Source organism: Physeter macrocephalus, chromosome 6, assembly GCF_002837175.3.
Source record: "Physeter macrocephalus isolate SW-GA chromosome 6, ASM283717v5, whole genome shotgun sequence".
Classification (NCBI taxonomy): domain Eukaryota; kingdom Metazoa; phylum Chordata; class Mammalia; order Artiodactyla; family Physeteridae; genus Physeter; species Physeter macrocephalus.
In genome coordinates, this window is record NC_041219.1 from 21,486,140 (window position 1) to 21,496,241 (window position 10,102).

Sequence of the window (10,102 nt, forward strand, 5' to 3'; positions counted from 1 at the left end):
TGATACAGCCACTATGGAGAACAGTATGGAGGTTCCTTAAAAAACTAAAAATAGAACTACCATACGACCCAGCAATCCCACTACTGGGCATATACCCTGAGAAAACCATAATTCAAAAAGAGTCATGTACCAAAATGTTCACTGAAGCTCTATTTACTATAGCCAGGACATGGAAGCAACCTAAGTGTCCATCAACAGATGAATGGATAAAGAAGATGTGGCACATATATACAGTGGAATCTTACTTGGCCATAAAAAGAAACAAAATTGAGTTATTTGTAGTGACGTGGATGGATCTAGAGTCTGTCATACAGAGTGAAGGAAGTCAGAAAGAGAAAAACAAATACCGTATGCTAACACATATATATGGAATCTAAGAAAGAAAAAAAAAAAAGGTCATGAAGTACCTATGGGTAAGACGAGAATAAAGACACAGACCTACCAGAGCATGGACTTGAGAATATGGGGAGGGGGAAGGGTAAGCTGTGACAAAGTGACACAGTGGCATGGACATATATACACTACCAAACGTAAAATAGATAGCTAGTGGGAAGCAGCCGCATAGCACAGGGAGATCAGCTAGGTGGTCTGTGACCACCTAGAGGGGTGCGATAGGGAGGGTAGGAGGGAGGGAGATGCAAGAGGGAAGAGATATGGGAACATATGTATATGTATAACTGATTCACTTTGTTATAAAGCAGAAACTAACACAAGATTGTAAAGCAATTATACTCCAATAAAAATGTTAAAAAAAATTTTTTTCAGTGCTACTCAATTTACAGAGTCATTATTCGTTGTAAAGATTTTTGTCAAAATTTTTCGCTTAGTAAGTTTCTTATAACCTAAGACCAAAAGAGGTCTTTGACCTCATCAGTGATATTTACTCTCTATACAAATTTTCCAGCTTGGGGGCATTAAGATCCAAAGTGGTTCACTTTTTCCTCATAAATAACTTTCTCCATCTGTGCCTTCACACAGTAGTATAAATGACTTACAATAGCTTAACCTTCTCTATTTAATTGCATTTTAACTGGGAATCAAGTATAAGGCAAAAAGATGAAATTGTAATGATTACTAGTCATCAGATGACATCTGCTGAAAGTGTAGGCTGTTATCAGAAATTTGCTGGCACTCCTGATGTTGCATCACTATTATTTCCTACACTGTACATTGACTGGCATATGTTAATGCCAAGATCACAATGGCTGTGTGAAGCAAAAGATATCAATAGTTCTATTGGTTGAATGTGTTGCTCTCATTTTAATACTTATTTATAAATTTTTATTTTATTTAGATTTATAAATTTTACCTCTGAGTAAGTAAAGCTTAGAGAGGGTAGGCCTAAGGTCATTGGTAAAGCCACATGCCAAAGCCAATGCCTGGACCATAAAATCAATGTACATTTCACTACAACATACTTCTATTCTTTCTAAAATCCCACAACATGCATAGAACAAAAACTTCCTAACCAGTCAAAACAATTTAACCTTACTTAGGTGATTTGGCTTTAATATGTTCAGTACTTTAGAGAACAAATAAAATGCTGATCGTGATATCTTCAGATAATAGAACAGAAATGGACTTGAAAGTGATTGAAAATAAGTTCTTGCTCTAAGAGTTCCTGCTTAGCAAACCTAAAAGACTATAATTTCTAAATGTCGAAATTCTTTTAAGGATACTTAAAATATCTTAACAGTTATAAAGTTGGAAACAATTATGGTTGTATAAGTAAAAACTTTTCTCATGCTTTAGTCAATTTTAATAACTATAATTCATAATAAGTGCAATACAGCATGGGATTCTAATAATGTAGAGCCATGCTCTCTTGCCTAGGAACATTAAAAGACCATGAGGCAGTGGAGGGGCACTTATTAAAACTGAACATAAGATTGGGAATATGAATCTGTTTATATGTATTTGCATTACAATGCTGCACATTAGAAGATATATCAACCAATCGTGTTTTCTCTATAAATATGAAGGAAAATGTAACAGGTGAACCATTCTTTTTATACTGGGAAGAAAAAAAAAAATTCCCAGTTTAAGGTTACAATAACTGCATTGAAGTCCTAGTCATGTTGCTTACTATTCCATAACTTTCTGAATCCACAGTTTCCTTAATAATAATTAAATTTTACCTGCCTTACATATTGCATAGTGTTGTATTAAGGACTGCATAGTTGATATGCCTCTGTGATTTGTTAGGTAAAAGCACCATATGAATATAATTACTATTTACTGTGTTCTCTAAAATACTGCATTCAAACTTAAAGTTCACCTATACTTGAAACCTACAAAAATAAACTCCAAAATAGTTCATGGAAGAAAAGGAGAATAATCAGAGAAATAATGAAATATTTAAAACTGAAAGATATAAAAGTGATTAATTTCATTTCAAAGCTTGTGAGAGTCTACCTAACTGTATTTAGAGGCAAATACATAGCTTCTGATGAAAATATTTCAACATCAAAAAAACTGAAAATTGCAAAGCCAATAATTCAGATTAATTTTTTAAAATCAAAATAAGGAAATAATAAAGCCATCAAATAATAAAATAAAAAACAAAGGAACAGCAAGGTAGAGCAATATGGAAAACTAGATTCACAGGGTAAAACTGTATGACACAGAAAAGATATAAATTTGGGAAAGGGGGGATGTATTTTTTTTTTTTTTTTTTTGGTGCATGGGTCTCTCACTGTTGTGGCCTTTCCCGTTGCGGAGCACAGGCTCCGGATGCGCAGGCTCAGCGGCCATGGCTCACGGGCCTAGGTGCTCCGCGGCATGTGGGATCCTCCCCGACCGGGGCACGAACCTGCGTCCCCTGCATCGGCAGGTGGACTCTCAACCACCGCGCCACCAGGGAAGCCCGGGATGTATTTTTTTTTTTAAGCATGGTTTAAATGAAGTGAAGTGAGAGAAACAGTAAGAGGCCAGAAATATAAATAAAGCACAATTGAATTAGTCAAGTATTTATTGGGCACCTAATATGTGCCAGATAGTATTTTAGCACTTATTTATGCCAGTTTAAAAAAAAAAAAAGAAAGATAAATATCTCTTGGAGCTTTAATTGTAGTAGGGAAGATAGCTAAGCAAAATTTAAAAGTAAATAATTAATACATTAAAATGTAATGAGTGTCATGGAAAAAAGTAAGTCAGAAAAGGGTGCTAAAGTTTGCTGGGGAATGGAGATTGTAATTTTAAACAGAGCATTGAGAAAGACTATATTTCTCAAGTCAATCTCATTCTGAAAAACACAAAATAACTCCTATGTTCATTTCTCCTTCAAAATCCAGATGTATATATTCAGTTGCCTACTTTGCATTTCCAGTTCATATCTCAAATTTAAAATCCCAATATATCCTACACTGACATCAAAATATATACCCCTTTGCCACCAAAACTGACCGATCTGCAGTCTTCCTCATCAGTCAATGGCAATCCCAGACTTTCAATTACTTAGAACAATAAGTAATAAGTAAATAAATAAATATATACATACACACATAAATACACAAACCAAGTCCTTCAGAATCCTTGTTTTCCTCTTTTTCTAACAAAGAACAACTAATTTGTCAAAAAAAAAAAAGTCCTCTTAGAAGCAAAGTCAGAAATATCAAAACACTTGCATGAGTGTTTAATGGATTAACATATATATACATGCAAATGTGTACGAACATGTACATTACATATGTCATGATTTACTGGATCAACAGACATCTATGTGTATGTATATATCATGTAATATATCACTATATTATTTCTAATTATTTATCTCTGTATACCCAAACATAAAAATATGTATATGTGTGATGTGTGTAAGTAAAGATAGAAAATATTTCAACAGTTTCAATAACAACCTTGTTTGAACTTGTTTGAATAGACATCTATTGGGCACTGCACCTACTTCTGAAAATCCACATTCTTTTTAAGCACATATATAGTGCTTATAAAAATTGCAGTGAATCACATCTCAACTCATTTCAAATAATTATAAGGAAAAGATAACATTAAAGAACATGTATTTCAAAATTTAAAACAAATATTTAAATAATCAGTGAGTAAAGTCAAAAATCATAAAGCCAAGTAAGAAAGACAGCTGAATGACAGTCACTGTACTACAAGTCAAACTTGTGCAATGTGGCTGAAATACATGATTTTAATTGTTTATATATTCAAGTAGCAGTAAATCTTAAATTAGCTATACCCACAAATCTTAAAAGTTAAGAGCAGAACAGCAGAATATATCTACAGATACTCCAAAGAAATTAAGGACAGGATATACCTTCATCAGCTATAAAATACTGATTCAACAGAAAACAAAAACAAACATTGATTCCTTAAAAAAATATTGAAAATGACAAATCTTAAACCAAACTATAACAATAATAATGTACAGGCAAGTCCCACTCATAAAAATAAATGTAAATATCGTCAACAAAATATTGACAAAGTATATTCAGGAATGATTAAAGGAAGATAATTCCTTATTGGACATTATTTCAAGTATACAAGTTTACCTCAGGGTTACAGATATTTACTGTTCAAAATTAGAAAATTGTTACTCAGCTTATTACCAGATTAAAAGAGAATATCATAGTTGCCAAAAATTCTTTTAATAAAAGTTAAAAGTCGTTATAAAAATCTTTTTATAAAACTTTTAGTAACTATAATAAAAGGGTACACCCTAATTTCATAAAGGGCATCTACCATAAACCTTCTGCAAACTTCTAACATTAAACATCTTCCCCTAGGATGAGGAGAGTAACAAGAATACCCCAAATAAGCAATTCTATTGAACACTGAAGTGAAAGATCTATACAGCCCAAGAAAGCAGAAATATAAATAAACTATTTTGAAAATCGAAAATTGGATATCTGCTTTAGGCTATAATGGAATAACAGAAACAAACTTGCTTGTCCACTAGACAAACTAGAAAGCAGACAAAATATTTGAAACAATGGTTTTCAAACACTGAACATGAAAGTACAAGATATTGGTCCTTGAGAGAAGGAAAATAAATAAAGTGAGCCCTAGGAGTGTCCAAGGTCACTGTCTCAAAAATAATTTCTAGCACAAAGCACAGGGATTAAAAAAAAACTCACAAAAGTAAATATTAGATGTTTTCTTTTCAAAATTATGGAATATATCCATCATCACAGCTGCTCTTCTATATTGAAAAGCAAGCCTGAGTGGATACAATTTTTTAAAATTTATAAGACTGGAAAGGAAGAAACAAAATGAAAAAGATAAAAAATAAACTTAAAAATATAAAATGAAATAGAACAAGAGAGAAAAATATAGCAAAACAATATAATCCCTTAAAACCAGCTGTGACTGGTTTAAGAAATAATTAAAAAAATAAAAATATCTCATTAACCATATTACCTAGGAATAATTCTAACAAACTATATGCAAGGCTTTTATATAAAAATTAGTTAAACTTTACTGAAGCATATAAAAAAACAATTAAATAAAAACATGCAATTTTAATGGCTATGAAGACTCAATATTGTAAAGAATCAATCGATTCTCAATCCATTCTTAACCAATAAATTCCAATAAAAATCTCAAGATGATGCTAACACTTATAAGAAGGAAAATTCATAAAAAGGAAAAAAATCTAAGGAGAATCAAAATAATTTTTCAGAAAAAAAAGAGGAAAAGGAAATCAATATTTAATATCTGCAATAATTAAAATGGTGTGGTATTTGCAGTGGAATAGAAAAAAAATATGTAGATAAAAAGAACAGCACTAGGATTTTCAAACCAGAACCATACACATATGGAACTTGACACATAATAGAATGAGCATTTTACATCAGTAGGGAATTATGAATTATTTTTTTAAACTATTTTTGGACAATTGGCCACTCTCTTGGGGAAAAAAAACCACACACACACACACAAAAGACCATTGCTTCTCATTACACACACACACTCACTTACATACCTCATATATAATTGTATATATTTTGAATAAAGATTAAATGTAAAAAACAAAAAAATATGAAGAAAATATCTTCAGGCTAGTGGGATAAAAAAAAATTTCAAAATTCTAGAAATTCAGAAAATGTTACAAAAAGAATAAATTTGACAGCAATTAAAATATATAAGCTGTGATATGGTTAAGAAAACCATTATCAAAGTATAAAAATAAACATATGTATGTGATAGTGTATATGCGTCACAATGGATTCGCATTTAAATTATAGATAGAAAAACACAGTGAAAAAATAAATAATTCAAAACATATGAACAGTTAATTTACAAAAAAGAAAACCTGCCTGGCGATAAACAGAACATTTGCTCAACCACATTATTATTGAGGAAAATGCAAGTTAAAACATTGCAATTTGATTCCAAACCTATCAGATTGGCAGCAAAAGTTACATGAATATCAAGTGTGTGGGCAATGCTGAATGAGATCTAAAACTGAAAATCAATTTCGCAATATCTGGGATAAGCTGATGATGCATGTCATATGATCCAGCCACGCCACTTTTCAGTACATGTTTTAGTAAAAAGCTAGAATATGTATATAACAAGACATGCAAAACGATGTTCATTGAATGTTCACCATCATTTACAGTGGTGTGGTGCTTTAAATGTCATCATTAGGCAAGTGGATAAAGAAAATATGGTATACAGCATAATTCAATTCAGCAATTAAGATGAATGAACGTAGTCTACATGTATTAACATGAATATATATAAAAAAGGTCAAATGAAAAGCAAATTTCAGAAGATGTTCACTATGAGAGCACTGATGAATATTTCAAAGTATATTGTTTATGGATATGTTCATATATAGTTAAAATATTAAAGCCTGGGTGGAAATGTTGCACACAACCTTGGAGATGCAGTTATCTTGGGGAGGAAGGGAGGGAAGGGAATCAAGGAGAGCTGCCAAGGGGGCTTCAACCTCTATTTTTAAATTCCATTTCTCTAAAACAGAAGATGTGAGGCAATCCTAGCAAATTTGTTAAGTTTAAATGCACTTTTGGTGCATTTAAAAAATATGTCAGTATTTAAGAAATGAGGCAGATAAATATCAGAGAAGCCTTCCTCCAAACACTCTGCAAAACCGTTACACTGTAATGTCCTCATTTACTATTATAAACAAAAGGATAAGGGAAGACCTAGATTGATTCTCATTCATCTTTGTTCCATATCGAACTTAATTCTAGTATCAATTTGGCTGATCAAATGATTAAATGAGGAATTTGCATACTTTAATACACTAATGATAAAGCATTTTAACATTTAAGTGAGTTAGAACTACAATAATCTATCAATAATGTTTTGTCTTCCACAAACACACATATACACGTCAGGCAATAACTACACACATATACACGTCAGGCAATAACTACACACATAAGTCTGTGTATGGTTTTATATATATGATTTCTATGTGATATATGGGTATATATCACAAACACAGACACATATACACACACAAGAATTTGTTTTGGGTTTTTTTTGCTGTACGCGGGCCTCTCACTGTTGTGGCCTCTCCCGTTGCGGAGCACAGGCTCCGGACGCGCAGGCTCAGCGGCCATGGCTCACGGGCCCAGCCGCTCCGCGGCATGTGGGATCTTCCCGGACCGGGGCACGAACCCGCGTCCCCTGCATCGGCAGGCGGACTCTCAACCACTGCGCCGCCAGGGAAGCCCTAAGAATTTGTGATTAAATGTCTAAATAATCCAAAGAAAGAAGAGATCCTCATTTCTATTCTAGGAAAACATGTTGAAAAAGAAAGTACACCATCAATTAAAATATCTCCTTAATTCTGTTTGTTTCGTAAGCTGGGAAAAATTTGTTACATATACTTTTTCCCAGTCTTTTGAAGTTAAAGAACCTAGAGCATATTTTGACTGTATCATATCATATATTTCTTTATTCATTCAAACTAGCTCAAAATTGTTTTGGCCAAGGACATTTCAAATAGTATACTTCTATAGGTGTCCATCTTCCCCCAAATAAAAATATTTTGGAAAAATGGCAAAAGTAAGAAACTACTAAGAAACTAAGCATTACCTATTTTGTATTATTTTTAGGTGGACTGAGACCAGTTAATAATAATTCCTTGGCATGTTCTAAGGTAAGTACTTCAAATCTTGTGAATAAAAAATCAAATAAAGAAGCTTAATGTCAATAAAAATATGCAGAGGATAAATACCACTGATAGAAACAATACTTATTTCTGCATTGAAGTCATAAGCATTCCTACAGAGAACTCTTAATCAAAACTCGTTTTTATTGAACAGATATATACTGGTGAATCACTTTAGTATTTAAATAATGAAACAGTAGATTGAGATGACATTGATGATTAATTGCCCTACTTAAACATCCCATAATTCCCATGCTTAATTTTACATATTTCATGCTACCTTATTAAACTAATTATCTCCCAACTAGGCTGAAAGCTCCTTGAGAGTAGTATCATATCTTTGTATATGTCCAGCACAGTGCCTGGTACATGAGAGAAATTTAATGAAGAGTTGTTACATGAGTGTACCACTGTACAGTGGATTGGGAACCAGTGTAGCTCAACACAGACAACACACGATAATTCATGAAAATTTATGAATTTTTTTTTTTTTTTCCTGTATGTGGGCCTCTCACTGTTGTGGCCTCTCCCGTTGCGGAGCGCAGGCTCAGCGGCCATGGCTCACGGGCTCAGCCGCTCCGCGGCATGTGGGATCTTCCCGGACCAGGGCACGAACACGTGTCCCCTGCATCGGCAGGCGGGTTCTCAACCACTGCGCCACCAGGGAAGCCCTGAAATTTTTATTCTCAGAAGATTTAGCTTTGCATTTGGTAGGGTAAAACTAATTTTGTTAGATAATCCCAAAGTAAGCCTTTAGGATTAGTTTCCAATTTAAAGTTGTAAAGAATGAATTAAGAAAAATTATAAGATTATACAAAATGAACAAAAACATTTCATTTAAATTTATTGGTAATGTTTCTTTTATATTTTCCATAATATTAAAAATCAATATATAGTTTCTTTATGTATATATTCAGATATATGCAAATGTTTGAAACTCTATTTGAAATCAACCCTTATGTTATTATATCAGTGCCCCTAGCACAGGACATAACAAAAAGTAAACAAGTATATGGAATCTAAGGAAAAAAAAATGTCATGAAGAGATTAGTGGTAGGACGGGAATAAAACACAGACCTACTAGAGCATGGACTTGAGGATATGGGGAGGGGGAAGGGTAAGCTGTGACGAAGTGAGAGAGTGGCAGGGACATATATACACTACCAAATGTAAATTAGATAGCTAGTGGGAAGCTGCCGCATAGCACAGGGAGATCACCTCTGTGCTTTGTGACCAGCTAGAGGGATGGGATAGGGAGGGTGGGAGGGAGGGAGACGCAAGAGGGAAGAGATATGGGGACATATGTATATGTATAACTGATTCACTTTGTTGTAAAGGAGAAACTAACACACTATTGTAAAACAGTTATACTCCAATAAAGATGTTAAAAAAAAAAAAGTAAACAAGGATCATTTGTTAAGTGGTTAAAAATCATTAACTTCATTAGTAAATGGGAAATCAATACCCCAGAGTATCTGTTCCCTTAAATAAAGCTACATGGAAAAAAAAAAAAAAACTACATGGCTAAGTTATTATTCTCCCATTTACATGGCAGCTCTCAGTTTAGATATTGTATTATTGGTCCAATTTGGAAAATTATTTTTAAATTATATAATTTGCAATGATGGGCCTAGTTTCCATGAGGTGAAACATCATTTTATAATCATTATTTACTCCATTGATTCTTTTAGGCTTATTTTACTATATTCACTCTTAAGTTGATTGATTCTTATATATTTCTCTATTGTAGAATCAAATGAATTAAGGGTCTGAGTTATTTCACATAATAATTATTTTCCAAACATAATCAATATAAAAGATAATTAAGTTGCCTGTATAATGTTACATTTTAAATTTTATAGTATATTAGAAAATATTTGGAATTTTTACCTATAAACAAAACTTTTTTCTTGAAAAAAGAGAAAATATTTCCATAAACATCACCATTCTAACCAACTTTTTTTTTTTTTTTTTTTTTTTTTTTTT